Consider the following 12,803-nt stretch of genomic DNA (forward strand, 5'->3'; position numbering starts at 1 on the left):
AGCTCTTTTTAAAAAAATACTGCCAATTCTGATCTGGGTTATGAGTCCCTAAAATACACGTTCTTTACGAACATCAATATACAGTCTATAGATATAAATACATAGTCTTCATAAGCATGGGGAACACTCCAGAAAGTCCTCTCCACTGGCCATGTTGTATTCACACTAGTTTTACCCAAGCCAAATCAACAACTCTGACACGAAAGTTCCTGGGGATTTGTATGTGTCCTTCTACATTTTTCACATGCTTTCCCCCTTGGTAAGTCCTATGTCATATTGACACTGGACCTATGTCTAAGATATCTTTGCTTCTGGGAGCATAAATATGGAATCATTATTTCACTCATTGTATTGGAGCTTTAAAGGGAAATAATATTAGAAGTGAACTGTGAAGTATTGGAGAGTATGTTTTATATGCATACAAAGAATAAGGTTTAGACCCCTGTGGTGGTTTAAATAAGAATGGCCCCCAAGGGCTAACATATTTGAATGTTTGGTTCCTAGTTGGTGGAACTGTTTGGGGACCCAATTAGGAGACATGACCTCATTAGAGGATGTGTGTCATTGGGGCTGGGCTGTGAGGTTTCAAAAATCCCATGCCAGGCCCAATCTCTCTCTTTCTGTCCCCAAGTTCCAAATCAGTATGTCAGCTCTTAGCTACTGCTCCAGCACCATGCCTGCCCATCTGCCGCCATGCTCCCTGCCAGACTGGTCATTGACTAATTCTCTGAAACTGTAGGCAAGGCCCCAATTAAATGTTCTCTTTCGTAAGTTGCCTTGGTCATGGTGTCTCTTCACAGCAGTGGAAGAGTAACAAAGACAACATCTATAGAGAAAGATGGGTTTTCTGCAACTACACTTAAAGTTCCCTGTAGCATGAATCTTAAAAGTTCTTACTAATCAAATCAAACCTGGTGCCAGTTATTGGGATGAATGCTGGAAGATCAGAGAAGCAGAACAAGCCACAGCTACCTCACCTTGCCAATTCCTCAGCTGATCCTGTTTCCTCAGACTGGAAGCCTCTGAGTCCTCATCCAGAATTAATCTCAGCTGAACTGCTGTTCCAAAGCCTGAAACCTTAACCAGCCAAATGCTTCTAGTTTCTGGTCTTTATGCCTTATATATCTTTCTGTTTTTGCCATCACTCCCTGGGATTAAAGGCTCACTTCTTGGCATTAAAGGAGTGTGTCACCATGCCTGCTGTTTCCAATATGGCCTTGAACTCACAGAGATCCAGAGGGATTTCGGCCTCAGGAATGCTAGGATTAAAGGTGTGAGTGCCACCATTTTCTAGCCTTTGTATCTAGTGGCTGTTCTGTCTCTGACCCCAGATAAGTTTATTAGGGTGCACAATACCACCACAGTTCCCAAACAACAGGGTTTTGGCTAGAGTATTAGTTATGGCTGAGGGAAAGGGATATTCGACTGATACTGTGAGGCTCTGACTCCTTGACACTGTAATTGGTAACATTGCAGAGAGAGAGAGAGTAATCTATACAGATTTTGCTCTAAAACAGTGATTCTTAACCCACAGGTCATGACAGGGGGGCAGTTGAATAATCATTTCACATGGATCATCTAAGACCATCAGAAGGCATAGATATTTACATTACAATTCATAACAGTAGCAAAATTACAGTTATGAAGTAGCAAGAAAAATAATTTTATGGTTGGGGGTCACCACTGTATGAGGAACTGTATTAAAGGGTCACATAATTAGAAAGGTTGAGAGCCACTGCTCTAGAACAATGTGATGTGGTATTCCTGGCTTTGTACTCAAATTGCCACTCTCCTGTGTCCCCTCCTGGCACAAACACAGTAACTAGCTCAATTGATGTCAAATTACTGTCCCCATGGCCAAAAAGTTTGATCAGAGAGGTAATGATCCCTGGAAACTCCTTTTTCTCACTCCTCAGCTTTAAAGCTGGGTAAATAACAAATACTGATGGTCCCATATAGCCACAGCCTTAAAAACCTGAAATGAATAAAAAAAAAAAAAAAAAAAAAAAAAAAAAAAAAAAAAAAAACCTCTTAATAAAAAAGAACAATAGGCATACAGAACACCAAACTGACAGAACCAGAAAAACAAACAAACAAAAAAAAAAACCTGAAATGAAGATAGCTGAGAACTCTAAGTCCCTGCCAAACCTAGAAGAGAAAGAGGCACACCCTGAGTCATCAAAGCAATGGAGAAGCAGCCTTGCTCCCTGCTGATGGGAACTTCCCAGGCTTCCAAGCACTCTGCAGGCTTTCCAATTGAATTAATTCATTGTCCTTGTTAGGCAACTTTGGATAAAAGTCTTGCCAGCATTGCTTCCTCCAAAGGTCTGAAAGATTTTGCCTAACACTGGACTGGAAGAACCATGCTTTTACTTTTAACATATTGACTTCAAGCTCTAACTAAAAGGAACCCAAATGGTCCTACCCACCCGCCAAGTGCCATCTCTGGAACATAATTAATTCTCCCAGAATGACAATATGGCAACAAAAAGCTCTTCTTTACAGAGGCTGAGAGACAAACTTATCTAAGCTGTTCTAAGCTTCCCTTCTTGTTTTTGCCTCATTCATGATCATAGCCTGTTTTCAACTAGAAGCACCCTCTGGTCCCTTTGCCTGAGAAATAAAGAAGAGAGCCCACCATGATGCTGTGCAGTTCTGAGAGTGTCTTCCACCCACACACCACAATGTAGATTGTCTTTCAGTCTAATGGTGAGGAGTGTGGAGGAGGGGAAAACACATCCTTGGGTTTCAACTAGAAGTTATGGAATGTTCTGATGGAAAATATAATGATTAAGAAGGTAATATGTTATTCTGATTGAGAGGATTTTATCTTGAAATCAAAAAGGGAGATGAAATAATCTCAGCTAAAGTGGAGAAAATATCAATAGAGCCACCGTCACTTCTTGCATTATGTATATGTAACAGTAGATGAGGTATCCAGTAATTCAAAGAAAACTGTACTTGAAAGTGTGAAAATTTGCATCTATTTTAGCAGATAAACCTGGATTTAGAGAGAGAAAGTTAAGGTGAGCTTGAGTCTAGCACAGATCAATTTTACCTCAGAAATATTACTGGTGGTATAGAATTTATTATGAGGAAAGTGATCGAAAGGCGTGCTTGTTCAAAAGAACTCGATCAAACAAAAATGGAAACAGAATAGAGTTATAACTTAAGGAGTTGGGAACAGAATGTAAATCTGAAACTATGTCGATGCCCAGAAATCACTGCATGGAAGAAAAAGAGAATTACAGGCAGGCTACCATAGCCAGGATGTTTTATAAGAGAATACACAGAATATACTCTTAATTGAGTGTAAAGTTGGACTTGAATTGGGATAAAGATACAGGGAGCATCCGCAAGTGTGTTAGCCAGACACTTTATCACTGTGACAGAATACCAGAGACAAATTTTTAAAGGAGGAAATATTAAATGTTTGTCTTGACTTCTCAATAGTTCCTATATTATTCTATGTAATGGCCATCGTCCTGCCTTGAGTATTCAAATATCAACTTTGGTGGGCAGAGAGGTAGTTATGAGTACTTATTATCTTGCAGTGGTCCTGGTTTCAGTTCCCAGCACCCATAACTCCAGTTCCAGAGGATCTGACATCCTCTTCTGGCCTCCACAGGTCCTGCACACACATACAAACACACCGCCAAAACACACATACAATGAAATAAATAAGTATAAAATATAGCAACTTCTACTCTCAAAAGTCCCCTTTATAAATGACCAGTCCTAAAGTAATCCTATACCCAGAACCAACCTTGGCTTATTTCTGTGTTTCCAGTCCCTCGGTTCCATAACTTTAAAATGTAAGTCCTAAGTTAAGCTTCCATCAAGTCTGTACCCACCTTCTAATTTGTTGTGTAGGGGCAAGACTTCAATTCTATATTTAAAAGATGACAGGGTAGTTGGCAAGCTCAAATGTGCTCAAGTTATTTTTTTTTTAAATCGTAGCTCTTCATAGATGAGTTCAAACTGCTGTGTACGAAGTTTTACAGCTTATATTGATTACAAACCTAACCTATAGCTAATATTCCATAGTGTGCTTTTATAAGGCAAAATTTACTTACACAAAAATGCAAGTGTTTACAAACCTAGTGCTTTTTTTGCCCACTTTGTCTTTATTTTTACTGTCTTCACTACCCAGAATGCCCTTTCCATTGTTTACCTTCTTTCTCCAAGTTACTTGACTATGTTTCATCCTTTAGGACTCAATACAGGCATCACCTAATACTAGGCACCTTTTACCACATTCATCAACCTCGGTTTGGATCTTTTCTCTATTCTGCCATAATAGTTGCACTCAAATCTCTTGAGTAGGTGGTACAATATTACATGGCTTGTGTGTTTGTCTCTTTCCACAGACTAGAACATCTTTGAGAGTAAAAACCACGAGCTTCACATATTACCAGTCCATACTAAGTGACCCATAGTTTTTATACAATTTCTCTCAAAATATTTTTAACGTACAGAGAAAATAGTACTGTAGATACTATAACTAGCACCTGGGTTCCAGAATTTTCCAAAACCTCTTTCTTGCTTTCTGTTTACCTATTTATCCATAAATGTACCTTGCTTTAGTGTATTTTAGTAAACTGAAGACATTTATTTATTCCCCTATATCTGTCAGCATATACATTAGTAACTAAAGTTCATTAGTTGCTTAGATATGATTACATGTAATGAGTTGAGCTTCATAGTTCAGGCCAGTAATCCAAGAAACAAGAAGACCATAATTTCAAAGTTGCCTGGGCAAAAACCTGAGAACATGACTCAAAATAAAAAAACACAGAAGGGCTAGGGATGAACCTGAATGTTAGGACACTTACAAATCATTCCTGAGGCCATAGTTCAATATCCAGTATTGAAAGAAAGTAAATAGTATACATATATATGTGCATGTATTACACATATGTGATCCCTAGAAGGTGGAAGGAGAGACTATGTATTACGTACATCCATTACAAAGACTGAATATTTTTTAAGGTATCAGTTACCTGTATCTGTGTTGATTTACTTCAGAGCTCCCTATTCTATTACAATGATGTATATTATTTACATATATGACATATATGTTATTTTGTCTTGATTACTTCACTTTCACGGATACCTTGAAACTGTCCGTTTCTGTTTTCCTTTCAGCACAAAATTTCAACACCAGCTCTAATTCAGATCTACTGATAAAAATTCTTTGATCTATTTTTCATTCATCCTTAGTTATTATTTTTATCTGGAGAGGAGAGAATCCTGGCCTAACAGCATCCCTCGTCAACACTTAGAACATGCAGCTCTAATGTAGTCCAACCTCATTTTTTTCCCTAAAGATGAGGGTTTCTTCTATTTTTCATTTTCATATTTCTCATTTTTTATGCTTGTGCCAGTCACACCAAAGAGGCCAGAGGGCAACCTCAAGTGTTTCCCACACCTTGTTTGAAACAGGGTCTCCTAATATTCACTGCTGTGTACACCAGGCTAGCTGGCCTGAGAGTTCATGGGAATTTTCCTGTCTCCACTTCCACCTCCCTGTAGGAGCACTGGAATTACAGAAGACTGGAGCTGCTCTGTCTGGCTTTTCTGTGTGAGCTTGCATGCACACATGTGTGCAGGCGCAGCAATCAAGAAAACTGGAGTGGTAAAATAAGACACACAGAAGACTCTTTAAGATATTAGTTTTAACCTAACACAACAGTGTGGTTATCATCATCTCATCCTGTAGCATCATCATAATTACCAGCACCATATGAATACATATTTTTGTCTCACTTATAATGAATTTGCTATTATTTTTAATTTTCTAAAAGGAATAATAGAATAAAATGCAGGCATGGTAACTAACTCTAGGCTGGAACCAGTGAGATGGCACAGCCAGGAAAGGCACCTGTCACTCAGCCTGATCAACATAGTTCAGTCCCGAGAAGGTGGAAGGAGAGAATCTACTCCACAAAGTTTCTCTGACCTCCACAAACGCACTGTGACACCTGGTTCCATACACATCCTGCATGTATGCATGCATGCACGTGCACACACAATAATAATGCATAAACAACTTTTAAAAATAATTCAGCAGGCAAATAACATAGGACAATAATACATGCAACGGAATTGCACAGCCACCCTTGCTAGCACTAATAAACACTGCAAATCACCAAGAGCAGTATACAGCACATACTGCTTCCCAAACCTATCTGACTTTGGGGTACTTATCTTAAAGTATCTCATGGGACTACTTTCCCTTGCAAGACGCTCTGGGGAAAACTCATATAGAACAGTCCCATATTTCTGATATAAAACCTTAGACAATTAAAGCTCTCCCCTGCTGGAGCGGATGAGCACACTGTCTGGTTATTTCTCTCCCATGGCACATCCTTCCCTTTCTGCTCAGCCTGGTTTTCTCTCTACCTTTCCATTTCATTTGCCTGAGGTAAAGTCACCACCATCCTTCATTATTTACATGTTGATCAAAACATGAGAGGAGCAGAGTGGAAGAGCGATTAGGTACCTGGAGATTTAAAAGGCAATTGCTTTCGAGAGGACTCAAGCCAGCGCACAGGGCTTTCTTTAATGATTAAAGTCTTTTTGAAGTCCTAAATCAAAGGTGCAGCCTATCAGAGAGCTGGGAAATCTATAAGAAGAAGAAAATGTCACTGATGAGAGCCGTTGTAATATCATCCTGGGCACTTTCGACAGCATCTGCTACCTAAGCACATGCAGGAAGCTGTAAGACATGCAAAGCATTGTCCTGCCCAGTGAAAGACATCCAAAAGAAATAAAACACTATTTGCAAAGTCAAAGCAGACAGAATTAATACTTCCAAATTGCAGCCAGGTATCTTCAGCTCTCCACAGGGACTGGGTGGAAACTATAGCTTGCATTTGGTCTTTTCAGAACTCAATTAATTTTTTTTTTCTGCTTCACTGAGTGGGGACTATATATGGACAAATACATTTTTTAAACTTCGATCAAATCCTGAACAGGCAGCAGTAATGTCCAAAAGGTAACAGCCATGAGGAGTGTGTGTCCTTGGGAACCTGGAAATGTTTTCTAATCTGGGACTAAAAAGTCTTATACTGGGTTCTCCACAAAAAAGCGGACCTCATGGACTGTGTCGGCTCAGCTGGTAAATACAGGTTCTGTTTTGTGGTGTTCCCATGTATTATTTCCACTTTGAAGTAGTCGATGTAAAAAAAAAAATTTAGTAGGGGTGGAAAAGAGTGAGAACCAGAGTGATGTGTCTGTCCGCCCCATGCAAGTAAGTCCTTTGGGGAGCCACCTGGAAGTCTACTCTGTCTCAATATTGGAGTCAGATGGAGGATAAAATCAATAGTCATGCTGACCAAAGGGTTTACATAGATTCACCATTTATCTTCTTCTTTTTAAAAATTGAAAATCATTTTAAGATTACAACAGAAACATATTCCCATGAATGTAACCTGACCAAACAAATAGGTTAAATAACAAAAAATAAAAATTTCCTATTTTACTCTCTCTCTGTTATAATATTATCCAAGCAATTTTTTCTTTTGTATGCTGTTGTATAATTTTATTACACTTAATTGTGTAGCACAATTGCATCTCTGTATCAATAGTCATATCATTTTAAATAACAATAAATTATTTTATTAGCTCTACCACTTTTGACTGGTCAAAGTCCATTGCTATGTATCTGATTTATCATTGCTACAAACAATATGTTACACAAATACTTGCTTACATATCTATGCGTAATTATTTCTTTAGGAAAGAAATTTACAGATGAAACTGCTAATGTAAAGAGCATACAAACTTGGAATTTTTATGCCAGCCCGACTGCATTTTGGAGAGAAGAAAGTTATCACACTTTCCAGTCTCCCCAGCCATGTATACGAGTCAGGACTTGGCCTGCTCTCAGGATCTAAGACAGAGTTCTCTCCAAACAAAACCCTGAACTCTACTGTTGTTTTGTCCTTGAATGTATCCCAAAGGCCCAAGTGTGGAAGTCTTATTCCAGGCCCTGGGACTGTTGGAAGACGGCAGAACCTCTAGGGTACTGGAGCCTGATGGGAAGTAGTTAGGCGGTGGTGGGAGTGCCCTTGAAAGGCACTCCTCCTCTCTTTTATCACTGCCTCCTCTCTTTTATCATAAACAGATTCCTCTGCTCCCACGCCCGCCATGATATGCTTCCTCTCCATGGGTTCAAAAGCAAGAAACCAACCGTGACGTGAAGCCTCCAAAACCGTGAGCCGAAAGAAAGCTTAGCTCTTCTGAAGTAGATTTCTTGAGTACGGGTTACACTAACAGAAAGGTAGCAAATACTCTCACACTACTAAAGTTTGGGCTCCCTAGGGCAAGATGCGCTTGCTTCACTTCTGTATGCTGAAAACTACTTAAAATGAATGCCATTGCTTCTGCAGTGGGTAGGATAATAAGGGTTAGAAATTTGTCTTTGAAGTTTTAGTATGTATTATCTATTTTCTCCCATTACCTTTGCAGCTATTTTCTGTGTGCTGTTGCAGCCACACTAATATATTTGCTTTTCTTCCAATCTCTTAAGTATGTTCTTGCCAGAGCACTTCCACCTGTCATTCTGTTTTCTGGAACTTTCTTTCCCTGTCATACACATGCAACCTATTCAGAGTCCCATTATCTGTGAGTTTTTCTATCTGAAACTGCAATTCCCTCATCATTCTCTATTTCATTTTATATATTCTTCCCAAAACATTTTTAATACTTTACGTGTATGGATTTTTTTTTCTACATGTATGTATATTTACCACATGTGTTCTGGTGCCCATACAAGTCAGAAGGCACTGGATCCCCTGAAAGTGGACTTACAGATGACAGGGATGATTGTGAACCACAGTGTCAATGCTAGAAATTGAACCCAGGTCCTCTGCAAGAGCTATGAGTATTTTTAATCGCTGAATCATCTCCCCAGAGCACCTTGCCCCAATACACTTATCATTGTGTAACACTGTATATTTTGCTTGGCATTTGCTTACTCTCTCAGTACCTCAAGGCAGCAAATTTAATCTTTTATTTTACTGTTGTCTTTTCTGAAACTCAAATGTCCACTCATTAATATATATTGAATAGAGAAATTGATTTATTAAGATAGAGATTGAAAAGGGACCACGTAGACAAGAAGTCAATTGCCAGAGCCACAAATGGGATGACAATAACAGAGAATACCTATGTAGAGGAAGGAACACAATAAAGCTAAAACACTGACTTGAGTTACATTATCAAAATTATGATCATTTAATATATGCTTGAAGTTAGAAAGGGGTGACAAGTGACCTTGAAAATTTCATAGTCTACCTGGGGATATAAAATACATGACATATTTTTATAAGCTACATACATATTACAAAGTAAAAAAAAATGAAATATAAGTTAATGGAAGTCAGTCCTGAAGGGATGCAACCAGAACTGCAACTGATAAGTAAGAGAGATAGTTTAGAAACCCAGGAAGATTTCTAAATGGAAATCAAAATGTAGATGTGTAAACGTGTATGTTCACTGTGTGGGGAAGCAAGATAAGACTTTTTCATTACTCAATATTAGTTAAATTTTTTGATACATCAGGTCCAGTGAGAGGTGGCTCAGCAGGTAAAGTGCTCGCTGCCTTGCCTGACAATCTGAGTTCAGTCCCCCGACCTATACGGTGGAAAGAGACTACCAGTTCCCACTGGTTATTCTCTGACCTCTGCACAAGCACTATGGCATGCACACACACAATGCAAATCCTCTAGGACCAGCAGAGGTTTCATTTAAAAGATGAATTTTGGGCATGCCAGTGGCATTAATCCGAGAGGGAGGAAAGTCAAAATGGAGCTAGAAACCTAGCTAGAGTGAAATGAGTGTAAATCCCATAGTAGCATCTTCACAGAGCTGCCCCTCACAAGGACACGAGGGGTTCTTAAGTGATGGTAGAAGGGAGGGAAGTTATGAATGACCAGGAAAGGCAGTCTTGGAGCTCAGTTATGGAGACCATATGTAGTAGGAATTAGCCAGAAAATGGACAAGGAAATTCTTACAAGGAAGAGTGTATGCAGATGAGCAAGATAAAGAAGAAACAGTGCCCATGAAACTGTAGGAGAGGGTGTGTAGCCAAGACTCTGGAAAAGGTGTAAGATGTAGCTGGAACACTGAGCCAGCCTCTCAGAAAGGGCACTTCTCTCTGGGTTTTCTCTGAGCCCTACAGCTTCTGGGCTTCAGGAAAGGAATAAAGAAAGGGCATCAATACAGTCATCTCTAATCTATAATGAACTCATCTCAAAACTTTAGACAAATAGAGTAGACCAAGAGGCTATGAACCTGCTCAATAAGACCTGAAGCTTCTGTCTGAATCAAAGGACTGTGGTGAAAAGATGAAAGATTGATATTTGGACTTCAGACTTCAGTGTGGCTGGCTGCAGCTCTAGGTGCCCAGGGCAAAAAGATGGCAGCAGATTCTATGGGTTATGGGGAGATCCTGGCTGCTGCCTCCAGATAAACCAGGAAATGTAGACAGAAGTCAGGAGACACGGGGTGGGTGTCATTTATTTTCTGGTCATTTCCTTCCCTCTGTAGTCGCATCTGTTTTCCCATCATGAGTGATTCATAGCATGCTTATCTGATCAAAATTGACTTTCATTGAATAAAGACTGAATGCAAGATGAATAACAAAAGCCTTCATACTTTGTGTCATCTATCATCATTTATTCCCCATCGCAACACATATTTGGAGACATGAAAAACAACCAACCTCTAGACTGAGGATATGAACCAACAATGCCTCATGATGCTAGTTGGTGGATTACTGGCAGAAATGCTGATGCTTATGTAAGGAATTTCTGATTTACTTGGTTTAAAGAATGCCTAAAAAGTTGTGTTTATAACATGCCTATTAAATGACAGGGCTGGAGAGATGGTTCAGCTGCTAAGAGCACTTCCTGCTCTTACAAAGGACCTGAGTTCAGTACCCAGGACCCATGTAGAGTGGCTCACAACCACTTGTAACTCCAGCTCTAGGGGATCTGAGACCCTCTTCTGCCCTTCAAAAGTACATACACATATATGTATACACACACACACACACACACACACACACACACACACACACACACGTACAAATACATGAATCATGTTTTTATTTTATTATTAGATAGATAGTCAGATATTAACAAATTTAGAGGACGATGAAGCTAGACATCTTCATCACATCACATCCAACAATTTGTAAAACCATAAACTGGAGCTACAGAGCTCTAATTACCCATCAAAGGAATGGGACCTCAGGCCCCAGGAGAACATGTGACATCCTGAGCTTCCAGAAGGTCATTATTGATAATTATCTAAACCTGGCTCCAGGAGCCTTGGATTTTATAAGATTATTTTCTCATTGGAGTCTTTCCGATAGGGATGCAAAGCCATGACACCATCCCCTCCTTTAAGAGTCTATTCAGATGGACATGTCAGTCACCTTGAGAGAAAATGCTCCTCAGGAAATCTGTCCCTTCAGAGACTTCAAAATATTATGGGCAAGTCTAAAATACAGACGGGGGTAATGGCCCCTTTGCAAGTCTCCAGGCTCACCCTTGAGGGTGTGCTTATTATACTGCTCTATATTAGACCCTTCCTGTCTTCTCTTCTAGACTCTGTATGTGTCATCTGAATTCTTTGGATGGAGACATAAGGACCAAGGAGCCAAAGGGAACCCAGAGTGTGGTTCCAGTACCACTGAGAAATCTAACCCAAATGATCATGTTCAACAGTGAATAACTAAGAATTTACAGATTTATTTCACTATGAGACCATTTTTTTTGGCAGAAAGCTTTTTTTAACATTCAACAAAACACTAATCTTTATTAAAATATAATTTAAGAAATTACTGGTTTTTCCTTTTAAAGAAATAAATGCCCAGGAACAGCTATGTATATGTGTTACCATTTCACACTTAGCACCAATCATGGTTAAAGAAGCCCTGAGGAAATTGGATTTTCTTTAATCCCCGAATTTGGGTGTGATTACTTTCAGGTAAACGGTAAGCAAGGAAACAAGCATGATCTCCCATATTCCAGAAACACCTTCCCCCAGTGAACACAATAAAAAGTCTGCCACCCCTAACTCTCTCTTTGCTCAGTCAGTTATGCTGCAACCAGCCCCTAGCCCCCAAGACAGCAAATAATACTTCTCTGAGCAAACGTCTTAATAATTTATAGTTTCCTCTCATTTTTCTCATGACCTGGGAAACAGGTTTATGATGCATGAAATAACTAGTGCAAGTCACCTAATAAACATTAAATAAATTCTCTTAAGCAATGCATGACAGCAAAACAGAATTTGTTAGAATTCTGCCCTCACTCCAGCTACATGACCGCACAGGTGCAGTTCAAGAGTTAAGCAAAGGGTCTTGTGTCTTACATCATCAGTGTGAGCTGGCAACTATGTGTGTGTGGTGTAGTCATGCAATCAGTGTATGTCCACTAAAAATGCATGCAGTATAGATGACCCAGTGTAGCTGAAGTTTTCCTGGTACTGCCTGGCCCCTGGTCAGGTCAAATCTCTCTCACCCACCAGTCCCACACCCACTTGGGCCCAAGTAAACACACAGAGACTTATATTACTTATAAACTGTATGGACGTGGCAGGCTTCTTGCTATCTAGTTTTTATATCTTAAATTAAGCCATTTCTATTAATCTATACCTTGCCATGTGGCTCGTAGCTTACCAGTATCTTTACATGTTGCTTCTCATGGTGGTGGCTGGCAGCGTCTCCTGACTCAGCCTTCCACTTCCCAGAATTCTCCTCTCTCTTTGTCCCACCTATACTTCCT

Source organism: Peromyscus leucopus, chromosome 3 (assembly GCF_004664715.2).
Source record: "Peromyscus leucopus breed LL Stock chromosome 3, UCI_PerLeu_2.1, whole genome shotgun sequence".
Taxonomy (NCBI): Eukaryota; Metazoa; Chordata; class Mammalia; order Rodentia; family Cricetidae; genus Peromyscus; species Peromyscus leucopus.